At 45.5% G+C, this 13,910-nt stretch overlaps 1 long non-coding RNA gene across 25 annotated transcripts in view; it reads right to left on the bottom strand.

The window, feature by feature from the left end:
* Pvt1 (Pvt1 oncogene) overlaps positions 1-13,910 on the bottom strand; it is a 221,359-nt gene that overhangs the window by 165,293 nt on the left and 42,156 nt on the right. The window contains 1 exon segment of one of the 25 annotated variants that reach the window (NR_202063.1): positions 2,753-2,805. This is a non-coding gene — a long non-coding RNA (Pvt1 oncogene). 25 annotated transcript variants of the gene reach the window in all.

The raw sequence follows: 13,910 nt of genomic DNA, 5'->3' as shown, positions 1-13,910 counted from the left end.
CAACTTCTAAGGACTCCTGTCATTATACTTGAGCCCATTGAAAAATCCAAAAAAAACTACTATTCAAGGTTACCTGTAAATGCAACCATATGCTGAAACATCACCACAACCACCCCTTTTGCCCTGGAATGTTCCACAGACCTGGAGATAAACATTTTGGAAAAACAAAATGCCGTTAATCACATTTATTTGAGGCCCAGGGATATTGTTCAGCATCAAAATCCAGACTGGCATCTCCAATTCGCAGTTTGAAACCAAGACTCACCATAGTTCCATCAAATTCTGGATGATTCCAATGACCTCTTTATTCACAGGGTCCTAACCTTTGCTGGAGTGTGGTGACCTCATGCTACCTTCCAGATGAAGCCGGACACCCCACTGTACTGTAAGCTCCATGGCCCTTTCTGGACCACAGGAGAACCGTCTAGTCTGTTTTTGCATTACGTTTCTTAGTAGAGCCCCTCCCAGCACACAGACACCATCTACACCTGGTACTCTGAGGGATAAGAGGACCTGCATTCTCAAAGAGAATTTTCCAATTTTGGAAATACTGGGCCACAAACATACACTCGTATGAAAATGTTCTTAGTGTGGGCCTGTAATCCCAGAAGCCTGGAGGACAAGGCACAAAATCACAAGTACAAAGACAGGCCTAGTCAACCAACTCAGCAAGCCACTGTTTCCAATAAAATGGAAGGAATGCTGGGTGGCGTAAGTTCAGTGTACTTGTCTAACATGCATGAGACTCTAGGATCAGTCCCTAACACTGAGAATCTGCAAATGTCCTTGGAGAACTTACTGCTATATACAGTGCCTATACTCCAATAAAGAAGGGAGACAGGAAGGCAAGGAGACAGACAAGGAAGAATTGGGGGAAGGGGGAGAGAAGGGGAAAACTCATTCAGCACAGGTCTCTTCTGTAGAGAAACAGGAAAGGCAATCAATACCCATCGGACACTGGCAAGGGTTCAAAAGGATCATCCATCACTGAGTCTTGGTCATGAACCTGAGGATGGATCTCGGAGGTTCCGTCAAAAAGCAGGAAGGAGGCCAAGGCTCTCACAAGAGACGGGTATTATGCTCAAACTTTTAGAGCAGGGAGTGACAACAAGCTCCCTTCCCTGCACCATGCTTCCACTCTCTTTGTCTTCCACTTTGCCCCCCCCTATGGAAAACCAAGCATTCTGACTTCCCCATGTCACCTACCAGCCCGCTACCCCACCCCAGCCTGGAGCCTTTCTTTCCTGCACACTCTTTTCTATACCAACAGGACAGGGCCTGGAGTCATGCAAGCAGTGTTCTCATTAGGCAGGCCTAGAAGCCACGAGGTATTCAAGGGACAGACCTGGCCAGGGGGAGGCTGAAACCAGCTGTCACTAGAGTCTCACCTGGAAGCCTAATCGAACCTTCCCGTCAATCTCTCTACACCCTCAAGAAGGTGACCTTTCCTCCATTTACCGGAGGCACCAGGGAAAAGTCATGAGCCCAGGTGCAAAGAGACCGGAGATGAAAGAGGCGCCCAGACACCTGTGTGAGTGTGAGACTAGCAAGCTACCTGAAGGCTGCATGGCTGCCAGCAAGTCATTTCCCATTCTGAGGTCAGCTCTCAAACAGGCTCTGTGTAAGCAGCTGGCCTTACACAGGAAGCAGGCTGAAGGAAGCCTCTAGAAGGGGCTGGGCACTGGTACAAACACCCATACACTCACCAGAGAAAGCAGCGCCATGAGGAAGTCCCCATAACCCAGAAGCTACAGTAGAGCTTGGAGGTGGAGCTCCCAGAAAGTCTCTCTCTCTTTTTAATTATAAAAAACAAAAAACAAAACTTGAGAAGGCTTTTGTGTCTGAAAACAGTGAGGGAGAAAGGCCCCTTACCTGCAGAATATTTAAAATTGACAGCTCCTGGGTGGATAGGCAGATTGGATGGGGAGAGTGGAGGCGGGGTAGGGATAGAAGGGGAAGGTATCCTCACATTCACTTGCAAAGCACAGTCTTTGGTCCTACAACCAGATGCAGAATTCTAAAGATATTTCCCCATAGAAATTGGATGCATCGGTTCCTGGAACAATAGGCCTAACAAAAAGCACTCCTCGGTCCCCAACAACAGCAAAAGTGGATCAGAAGGTCTTATAAACCCTTGGGATGGCGGTGGGAGGAGGGGGCGTTAACACCACGGATGGAAATGAGGATTTACAAAAGCATGCACAGGTGACAAACAGGAAAAGCTGCAGCCTCTGCAGACACTTTATCATGAAGTAAGAGGGCTCTCCTTCCTTTAGTTCCTAACTCTCTTTGTTAGTTTGCTGTCTAGTGAATCTGCCTATCAAATTAAGCTCTTCCTGCCGGGGTCTCCTCCTTACTTAGAATGCTCATGCATATAAAGTCATCCCCTACCAGCCCACCGCCACACACATAACAAGGAGTGGCTACGATAGAAACCTCTCCTAAGTAAACAGGCAGCAGGAAGAAGGCCTCTTAAACATGTAGATATTTGGGGAATAGCATCTCTGTCAGAGAGAAAACAGCTATGTGTGATAAATGGGGGGGGGGGGGTGCGCAAGCTCGCGTGCGCGAGATCCAGTATAAGGTGGAAGGAAGTCTGCCTACCCAGCAACAGAAGCATTAATGTGGCTCATGATGATAGCAGCTGGTACTGCCAGAGCAAGCAGCAGCAGTAACAGCAGCAACAGCAGCAGCATGCATCCAATACCTACTGCATAACTGGTCCCACATAAGGAGTCAGGGGGATTCTCACCTGCTCATTCCTACAGCAGCTCCTGGCAGGAGCAGCTGTTTGGCTTCTGATTCCTAAAAAGAAACTAGATTTGAAGTACCACTTCTGTATAAGTTAGAACACAGACGCACAGCTCAAGTCTCTGAAACCATTGACTGTCATTAGGAGATTGTTACACGATGATAAACCATATGATATTGGCAACTGGTAAGGCAGCTCAGCAATTAAAGGTCTTTCCAGATCAAGCCTGAAGGTGGGAGTTTAATCCTGGCGACCCACATAAAGGTGAAAAGTGAGAACTAATACCTCTGACCCTCATAACCAGGCCTAGGTACAGATATGCAAATAATAATAAATAACAATTACAATGTTTTTTAATATAGACCAGATCTAGGGCTCAGTCATAGAGCACTGGCCTGAAATATGAGGCCATCTAGAACCAAGATTACCATGATTACTGTCACAAGTGAAAGACATCAGGATAGTCAAAGATTGGGATTTGCTCTAGGCCAGTGTTTCTCAACCTGTGGGTTGTGTGACCCCTTTGGCAAACCTCTATCTCCAAAAATGTTTGCATTAACATCCCTAACAGCAAATTTATAGTTATGAAGTAGCAACAAAAATAACTTGAGTGCGAGGTCATCACAACATGAGGCACTGTATTAAGGGGTCACATCATTAGTAAAGTTTGAACTATGGCTCTGGAAACAAATCTGTTTCTACAAGACTGACTGAAAGAAGCCGTGATTCCCTCTAACAAAATTCTCAATTGTTAGGTGACAGAAGACCTTAAACACACTCTCAATGGTGTGCAAGAGTGTGATCAGAGAGCACTGCACACCATTGGGCACATAGTTGGTATGACAGCTGTGTCCTACCACATTGTGATGAGATCTGGGGACAGAGGTACAAGTTCAACCAAACTTCACTTTGGGAAAGGACAGCAGTAAGCTAAGTATTAGAAAGAACACGGGCCACTAGGTTGACAAGCTGGCAATTTAACAAGGATCTTTTGAGAGGCCTGCAGCCTGACCCATCAATTACTTATGGAATTATGCCTTCTGGCCCTGACCCCCTACAGTCTCACAGAACCAACTCATTATGTAAGACTTGATTCAAGTAGTTGTCTAAGGGATTGTTCTAGGTCCTCCAAGCTGAACACACATTCATATACCTTTTTAATACAATGATGATTAGATGACTCAGTTCTAAATCTGCATCTCTCACCCCTATGAGTCTCAGAGACACATGGGCTCTTATTCAGTGCCAAGTATGTAGGGTCAGACAATAATTGTCAATGGCTACTGGAATCAGTCTTGTGTAAGGATATTTAGATGAATAGGCAGTTTTGTGGAAGAGTGATTTGGTGGAACAGTGGCTAGGTAGAAAGGTAGTTAAGTAGAAGGAGGTTTAGAGAACATATTCCAGCTTTGACAGGCTGAATGCTTTCCACTATAGGAGTCTAGAAAGCCTAAGAAGTAAGGTACTGCAGACCTTTCCCTGCCCCGTTGGCTGTTTCATTCTCCCACAGTTTGGCCCATAGAAACCCATAGGATTCCTGTTCCTCAAGGCAGCTGATAGGACCTAAAAGCCCTGTTTCCTAAGAGCCGACCATAAAAATCCAGCAGGCCACTCTAACTTCATTTGTCTTTTGTCTCATGAACAACCATGAATTCTCTGACTTACCCTCTTAAGACCCTCATTTCTGAGGTGTCCAGCCCACACCTAGAAGGAAGCAACATATGCGTAGTGGCTTGTGACTTCAAGAGGTTCAGGACAACTGGCATTATTTAAAAGACTCAAGACCTGTGGCCTTGCCAAAGAAACTGTGTCCCTGGGGTTAGTTTCAGAACCTCAAGCCCGGTAGCCTGCTCTTCCTGCTGCCTGTGAATACAGATATAGAACTCTCAGCGAACTTTCCAGCACCGTGTTTGCCTGTGTACTCCAATACTTCCTACCATGATGATATTGGACTGTAGGCCAGCCCCAATTAAATGTTTTCATTTATAAGAGTTGCTGTGGTCATGGTGGTCACTCACAGCAATGAAACCCTAACTAAGACATATGCAGAAAGGTCAGAGAGATATGAGGTGACAGGTTCCAATGTCTCACATGTTGGTCCATGGTCATTAGATCAAATACTTCTGTCCAGTTACATTTCAACAATGCTGTGTATACCATTTCTAGCCAAAGGATAAAAGTAGTTTGCTCCAAATCTTTGTGACCTTGGCTGTTCATTTCTAAAGGTTCCCCATATCATATAAAAGTTTAATTAACTACATTTGTTTTGATTGGGAGTATAGCTCAGTGGTAGAGTGTTTGCCTAGCAGATGTGAAGGCCAGAGTTCAGTCTCCTAAATAAAAGGTTATGCTTTACTCCTGCTAATGCACCTTCTATTATGACCATGTCAACTATGATTCTTACAACAGGTGAGGAAAAGCATCCTGTGTTTCTGTCCCTAGGGCTGGGTTGTGAGAAGGAGCTCTTAACACGCAAGCACAGCTATATGCAAGACTGAGTGGGTGGAAAGGTGGCCGGATAGAAAGATGACTGGGTAGAGCAAACTATAGTAGGAGAAGAAAAAGAACATGAAATACAAGTGTACAAGTATAATGTGCACGAGCACAGAAGAAACAAGATTTAGAAGGAAGACTCATCACCTCTCCAAACACCCTGATAGGTGGCGATCCAGTAGAGGCAAGGCAGGTGGTGAGAATTCACAGTGAAATTCTATCATGTGTGGGCAGCAGAGCAGATACATGCTTCTGTTTAATAGATACTGTGAGGGGCTGGAGAGATGGCTCAGTGGTTAAGAGCACTGACTGCTCTTCCAGAGGACCTGAGTTCAAATCCCAGCAACTACATGGTGGCTCACAACCATCTATAATGAGATCCAATGCCTCTTCTGGTGTGTCTGAAGATAGCTACATGTACTTAAATATCATAAATAAATAAATCTTTAAAAAAAAAATAGATACTGTGAGAAGTTCCCTGGCCCTTAGATGCTCAAACAGCAAGGGAGAAATACCATCTGTTTAGATGGCCCAAGTGGACAAGAGCAGAGAACTCTCAGCCATTGACCTCTTCTTTACAAGAAAACCTAGCCACAGCTACCTGCCCAGTCTCTTGAGGTACTTACCCAGCTTCAAGGTTCTCAGGAACCCTTTCCTAAATGCACCAATCAGAAACCTTTAGCCCATCATTTGGTTTTTGGAGGATGTCATAACTGACATCATATCTTTATGGAGATAGAAACCCAAGCTGGCCTCACCATCCTTATACCTGAAGTCTCCCAAATGCTGAAATTCCATTTGTATACAGCTAAGCTGGCTTTGGGCTGGAAATGGAGCAGCCTGTCTTGGTCCCATGCAGTACCCCAGCGCCCACAACTGGCACTCGAGCTCTGCCAAGAAAAGCCTTGCTTCAGGCAGCCCCATATCTGCCACCAAACCTGCTCTCTCCTACACAGGCTCACCCAGGAGCCAAGTTTCCTGATGGTTCCAGGAAATAGCCCTGCCCAGCTTCACACGCTGCCTTCCCTGTATCCCCTGGAGCATTCCCAGTTCCTGTCACCACTGGCAGCTGTTAGCCAGTACTAAGACTCAAGGGTCAAAGTTGGCGTTCACAGGGTTTGATGTCACATATTTCTTGGCAGAACAGCATTAATCCTGAGGCTCACCACACCCCGATAATATAAGCTCAAGGAGGACAAGATGGCACAGGTAAAGAAGGGAGAGAAAGCACTCTCCTCCAGGACTTGTGACTCAGCTTGTCTACTTGTAGGGACAAAGAAGCAAGGATTTGCAAGGGCCTCTGGGTACCAGGCATTTCAAGCATGAGAACCTCACTCTCCTCTCTTTGACCTAGATGATATCACCCTTGTTTGACAGACAAGGAAATTGATGTTATAACAGGTTAGCTGAATAGCAAACCCAAAATTCACCTCCCAGAACACAATAGGTATAGATCGCACTTTCATACTGATCCTTCTTTTCAGAATGGCCCTGTCCCTGCACAGTGTAAACGGGGAGCATTTAGACACCAGATGGACCAGTGGGCATCCTCGTGGGATACAGACCTATACAGAGCATGCAGGAGAGCAGAGGTGCATATCTCTTCGGGAACCTGCTAGGTTCCTGATTATTCAGTGAAAACGATGCAAACTAGCAAGGAGACAAGCAAGTTCAAAAGCCTACCAGAGTTCACATTCCACCTCTGTCACCTTGTGACCATGAGAAAGCTATTTCACCTTCGTGCCCTTCCCTAAGTCAGAACTAGAGCTAAAACAGATGCTTAAGAAGTGGCTCTGGCTAAAAAAAATAAAATAAAAATAAAATAAAATAAAAGCATTTATTGACAGCTCATGTGGGTCCACAAATTGGGTAACAGCCTAGCATTCTTGTTTCCCATTTCATATGGCCATTCCCTATACTGTGAGTTACCTGCTTACCGCTACATATAGAAATGTCTGCAGCTCAAGGAGTATGTCTACCCTTTCTCTTCCTCCTTCAAGGTTAACAACATAGACTTAGGTCATTGTCTAAAACCTGCTGTTATCTTGGATGCCAAGAACAAGGAAACCAGATGAGGGCAAATATCCATGATGCCCTGGCTGCATCCAGAGCAGAAGTTGTTGGCATCAAAGCCATTTGCAGTCAGCCTCCGAATCCATCGATGATGACCCTAGGCGACAAGGACCCTCTTGCGTCTGTTGCCATGGTATACACACACACACACACACACACACACACACACACACACACACACACCTGTGTGTGGTGGTGGCCCAAATAAAAAGGCAGACACCCCAACCCCTCACCCCCTCTTCTCTTCCTCGCTTCCCCCTAATAAACCTCTTCTCGTGGGACTCTGTTGGCCCAGCATATGAGCTGCCTTCTAACACAACAGAAGTAATCTGCCTTTCCTATAACACAGATTGAGCCCATCCGGCAATGACAGTGGCTAAGGTCTTTCTTGGACCACCTAAGAGAACTATAGTGAGACAATGATCAAGCATACCACCCTTTGACCAGGATTGCTTAATCATGGTGTGGCCTTCTTGCTCCTTGCTCCAAAACTTTCTCCATTCAAACCTGAAGCTCATGTCAGTGTCCCAGGAGACAGTCTTGGAGCGGAGGGGGAACTAGAACCCTTTATTTATTCCTATTTCCAGTGTGACCACACTAAGGAATATAAGTCCTCTCTCTATTTTTGCACCGTTTCTTATCTATTTAAATGGTAGACTAAGGGCCAATGGCTAAACATAGTATACAGGGGCTGCCTCTGAATATAAGCATATACAGAAGTCCAGGCTTTTGCATTAAAAATTCCAGTACTGTTCCTGGTCTTTCTTCTCCTGTTCAATGAGGAAAGAAACCTGTCATTGTTGTTTTGTGTCTTCTAAGGATATAATGGTGAAATTGGGGAGTTGAATGGTCAATATGAATGAGTTGAACATGAGCCAATCTACTACAAAAGAGGGGAGGTGGAACCCTCTCTATCTCAGTTAAACATGCTATTAAAGGGGAGGCAAGATGGCCTGATGCATAAAAGTGTTTGCTGCTGTGAGAAATGTTTCTTTCTTCAATCAACAGAGGTCTATATTCCCCGAACCTCCTCCATGCCCATCAGGCTGATTAGCCAATCATATCAAACTGAGTTTCCACCAATAAGATGGGAAATAATTACTACCTGTGTTAGGAATAAAAGACAAAGACCATTTGGTCCATGTGTGTTCACGGGCCCAATCTGAGTTCAGGTATGTCCATTCTACAAAAAGAAATTACCTTGCAGAGTCATTTTCGCATCGTTCATACATTCCTTTGTGTGGCACAGACGATTGTTTTCCAACTGATAAGGCCAGCAAATAGCCTAAGTTTAGTCCCTGGAATCCACAGGCAGAAGGAGAGAACCAAGTCCTGAAAGTTGTCCTCTGACCTACACATGTGCACTGTGGCATAAGCAAACGAATGCATGCACTCACTCCCACACAAATTCACACAGGGAGAAATAAAATAAACATAATGGGAAATATTTTTAAATGTCACTAAAAATGAACGCTGGTAGGTAGAGAAAAGGGAAGGATCAAAAGGGTAGGTCCAGGGGTTGGGGATTTAGCTCAGTGGTAGAGCGCTTGCCTAGCAACCGCAAGGCCCTAGATTCGGTCCCCAGCTCCGGTGGGGGGAAAATAAATAAAAGGTAGGTCCAGGTCACAGAAGCAACTGTGGTACATCCGAGTTTGTGAAAAAACGACTCAAGTGGCCATTCGTATTGGAACGCCACAGTAATAGATGATGCCTCTAGAAAACCAATCAACACGGACACAAGAAAGCTCCGAAGGCGTCTATCAAACCCAGAAATCTGGTGACATTGCCTACACCTGCACCAGGGAGGCAGGGAAGGGAGGATCAGAAGGTTTGTAACAACCTCGTTCTACAGCAACACCCTATTAGAAATTCCCCATCACCATCTACCTTTGTGCTACGAGTCACAATGCTTGCCTTCAAAGCCCATCCATACCCAAAGCTGTTTCCAGCTCACTCATCACCTTCTATAGAAGGGAACAATGCCCTCCTAGTCATCTTTCTAGTCATGAGCTTCCAGATGAATTCAAGGGACGACTCTTTACCAACTTGCCCCTACAGATCTTTGAGGTCTAGCCCATCTGGCCCCAGTGCAGAAGCAGTGGCTAAAGACTGGACCACTTCCACAAGTGGCTGGCATCAGCACTAACACATGGGTCATCAGCCTTACCTAGGAAGCCATAAAAGAGACTAAGTCCCAAAGGATGGGTCAGGCTTGAGAACTAACTACCACTAGCCCACAGAGGTGACTCCACCAAAGCCACATAAGCAGAGGAAAATTTCCAGAGCCCAAACCTTAGCAGCATCTCCTGTGCTCGCACAACTATACAACCAAACATCGTTCCACTCAGGGTCAGCTAGGGCTCTCTGTCCAGTGTGAACCAGAAAGATACAGAAACCCTAAAAAGTCCTCACTGCCAAGCTCCCTGCCCACAACAGTTGAATGCCCTCCTCTACCAGAGGCAAGCATTGGACTCAGCATGCAGGCTGGCCCCACAGAGAGCCCAGGCCTTCTAAAGACATTTGTATTTCACCTTGGTAGTTGGTTTCCTGTACTACAGGTGCCTTAAGAGGGAGACTCCCGCAACCAGACATGGGGGCTGGAGGTGGGATGCTAAACCGAGTCAGGCAGGTCTGCGCATCAAATTCTAGATGTTCTGACTTCTGCTTCTCGATCTGCCTCTGAACTGGTATCATCTCCTACTAGACCCCACTTCTTCAAACACCAAATTGGTATAAGGACATAAGGACAATGTAATTAATATAAAAAAAAATTATTGCACCTGTTCCCTCAAAAAAAAAAAAAAAGACTGAATTCTCAAGGGAGCTTCAGGATGCTCCCAAACTACAGCAGATACAAGAAAGTTGGCTGATCTTCCTGGGACCCGCCCAGGGCCCAGGAATCTGCCCTACTTCACTCCTGCCCCAGCTTGCTTAATCACCTCCCTGGCTCCCTGCCTGTCACCCAGCTGCTAACTTGAAATGAACTTTTGGATTCTGAATCGTAGCTGGCAGTCTGACGTGAAGGTGCGTATTCCCTAGCCCACATGCAGAGGCCTGGAAAGGAATCAGGATAAAAGAGTCCTTAAGGGGGGCAGAGAGCATCAAATGCCAGTGTGGATTGCCTTTAAATGCCCCAAGAATCAGGAAAGCCTATCTGGGTTCCACAAAGGGCTCACTGTTGAGTACAGAGCTGTAGTGTGTGTGACTCATAGCATGATTCAGCAGCCCACTAGAAGGGCATGCAGAAAACCTCTTGAGTCACTTCTAGAGGCAGGGGGTCCTGTGCCAAGCTACCGACAAAACTCAGGCTAAAGGAATGCCCTCCTCTGCCTGCCTTGCCCTCTGCCTGCGATTCAGACACCTGGCATCCCAGCAAGGGCACGTGATAGCCCTGTCATTCGGCCAGGGCAAATAGGCAGGGGCAACAAGAGTCCCATTTCCCGGCTGGGATGAGATCACTGTCGAGGGGGGAGAAAGGAAGCAGGATCCAGGACCCGGGAAGGGGTGGGGATGGCCAGGAAGTCAGCAAGCTTCCCTGCTAGGGCTGCAGCAAGCTGGCTTCTAGAACTGGGGGAGAGGAGCCAGGAATAGAACAGGGAACAAAGGGGCAAAATAGAGCCTGGGCCCAAGGGCACAATGGAACCCCCAGTGTAAATCATGCTGAATGACGTCCAGGCTCAGAGAGTATCTTGCCCCGCCTCCACCCCCAACCTCCCACCTTCCCCTCCCTCTTTATTCATCTTTATTTATTAAAACTCAACTTTGGTCACTTACCCCAGCAAAAACACCCCTACAGAAAGCTTCTGTCACAACCAGCTTGAGTCAAAATGACATTGATATATATATATATATTGTGGAGACCTTTCTTCAGTCAGCTGGCCACTCCAAACAGAATCCCTCTATTCTATCCCTTCTTTATGGGATCGCTGCAGCTCCTGCTGCTTCTCTTCCATACAGGCTTCCAGGAGAAGCCTGAGAAATTTGCTTTCTTTCCCCGTAACATCTAGGTCAGCAAAGTCACAAGAGCATTGGCCATGCAAGCTGGACCTCTATATTAGAGGAAGGGAGGGCCAAGGCCCTCAAGGGATCACTATGAAAGAGCATCCCGATCATTCATTTAAGTCTGGGCATGGTGGTACATATCCTTGCTCCCAGTATTTGGGAGGCAGAGGCAAGGAGGATCTTTGAGTTAGAGGTTAGCCTGGTCTACATAGCAAACTCTAGGACAGCCAGGATGAAAGAAAGAGAAAGAGAGAGAGAGAGAGGAAGGGAAAAAGGAAGGAAGGAAGGAAGGGAGGGAGGGAGGAAGGAAGGAAAGAAGGGAGGGAAGGAGGGGGGAGGGGGGGAGGGAGGGAGGAAGGGAGGAAGGGAGGGAGGAAGGAAGGAAGGAAGGAAGGAAGGAAGGAAGGAAGGAAGGAAGGAAGGAAGGAAGGAAGCGGGGTTGGGGATTTAGCTCTGTGGTACAGCCCTTGCCTAGGAAGCGCAAGGCCCTGGGTTCAGTCCTCAGCTCCAGAAAAAAAAAAAAGAAAGAAAGAAAGAAAGATGGGCTGGAGATATGGCTCAGTGGATAAGAGCACTGACTGCTCTTCCAGAGGTCCTGAGTTCAAATCCCAGCAACCACATGGTGGCTCACAACCACCTTTAATGGGATCCAATGCCCTCTTCTGGTGTGTCTGAAGACAGGTACAGTGTATATAATAAATAAATAAATCTTTTTTAAAAAAGGAAGGAAGAAAGGAATTCTTTCTCACATTTCTATGTGACCAGAAGTTGAGAAACGGTAGGTAGTCACCTATGTTGTGACAGCAGAGAGTCTTCCTGATAATAAGGAATGTCCAGTGGCCTCAGCTCAACTCTCTCAGCCTTGTTTTGGTACTCAGGGCTTTACTTCCCTTAATCCTGGTTACCATCTTGCTGATATGCTGCAAAGTATACCATTCAATTGTTCTATATAATTTAACTCACGGAACAACCTCAATCCTGTGAGACAGACATCACTGTGACTTCTTATTTTAGAGAGCGACTAAACAGAGGGCCAGAGAGGTTAGTGATAGTCACAGCGAGATTCAAACCTGTGGGGCCCACATCCACACATGCACGTACTAACCTTTACAGCTCACTTCCTATCGCCCCACACCTTCCAAATCAGGGAAGGAAACCAATGACCAGCTTCAGGTTCCAGTTTCTCAAATAGTGATGGACTGTCGAACTAAATGGGGGTTTGGGAGCAGGGCCACGTCAGGAAAATGTTTGTCAAAAGAAAAAGGGTTTTGAATGCACAAGAGCCAACACTTAGTTTGAGTCCAAAGCAGAAAGAAGCCGAGGTATTTCTGGAAGGGTCTACCCATGGAGCGTCATATGGTTTCCCTGTAGCGTGAACACAATTGAACTTTGTACTACACACGTCTCCATTCAGCACCCGTGAACATGCCGAATGCAGAGCCGGACCTACTGTGTGTTATGAAGTGCAGTGCTTTACAGCACGGAGCTTTCCATCCCTTTAGAAAAACAATGGCGTAAATATGGGAAACATAGACAACGTCTTTTCTATCATCATAAGTATTAAATTCATATAACCTTCCACATCATAGGTTAAAACGTATGGTTTTGAAAACTGCTATTTGGTTTTCCGTCTTAAGTTTTACTTTTTTATTATTTTTTAACGTTTTTTATATTTTGATCACATTCTTTCCCCTCCCCCAAGTCCTCCTAGACTATCCCCTTATCATCCCCCTCCCTCACACACACATACTTTGAAGAAACATTCCAGAAACCTCTGCAATGGCTTTAAAAGTACTTTTACCAGCCAGGTGGCTGGTGGTGGTACCGCCTTTAATCCCAGCCCTTGGGAGGCAGAGGCAGGGAGATCTCACCATTTAACACCAGCCTGGTCTATGGAGCAAGTTCCAGAACAGTCATGACTACACAAAGAAAGCCTATCTCAAAAAACCATAATAATAATAATAATTATTATTATTATTATTATATTATTGTAATACTTTACCATTTTCTACTACATATTTCTGTGAAGCAGCATTACTGATTATGAAATTAAAATATTGACCACAGCTAGAAAACACTAAAGTTGCTATAGCCAGCAAAAAAAAAATAGCTACAATACTTCATATAAAAATAAGCACATCCCGAGAAAATTTGCTTTCAATTTTAATATATAATAAAATCATAAGCATACGAATGAATTGCTTTAGAATTAATCTCTCCATGCTTATCATAAGCCTTTGCTTTGAATACTTTTTTGCTACCTGTATATCTTGAGTTACATAAAAGTCTCTGTGGCAATGGCTAGCACCATAGCAGTTCGGTATACAAGTAATAACTCAGTGTGCAAAGGCATCTGCCACAGAGCCTGAAGGCCCCAGAACCCACACAGCCATTCCCCAAAGTTGTACTCTGATGTCCACACATGTATCCTAGCACGCATTCTCACACATAAATACAACAAACAAACAAATCGCAAGTAAATACAATTTTAAGTGAGTCAAAGGAAAAAGTACGCATAGCCATCTTGTTTTGTGTACTACCATACATACATTAATTTTGTGCTCTGAAAACAGGCATGTGCTTCACAGAA

This window comes from Rattus norvegicus, chromosome 7 (genome assembly GCF_021556685.1).
Source record: "Rattus norvegicus strain SHRSP/BbbUtx chromosome 7, alternate assembly SHRSP_T2T, whole genome shotgun sequence".
NCBI lineage: Eukaryota > Metazoa > Chordata > Mammalia > Rodentia > Muridae > Rattus > Rattus norvegicus.
This window is presented reverse-complemented; position numbering and strand designations above follow the sequence as displayed.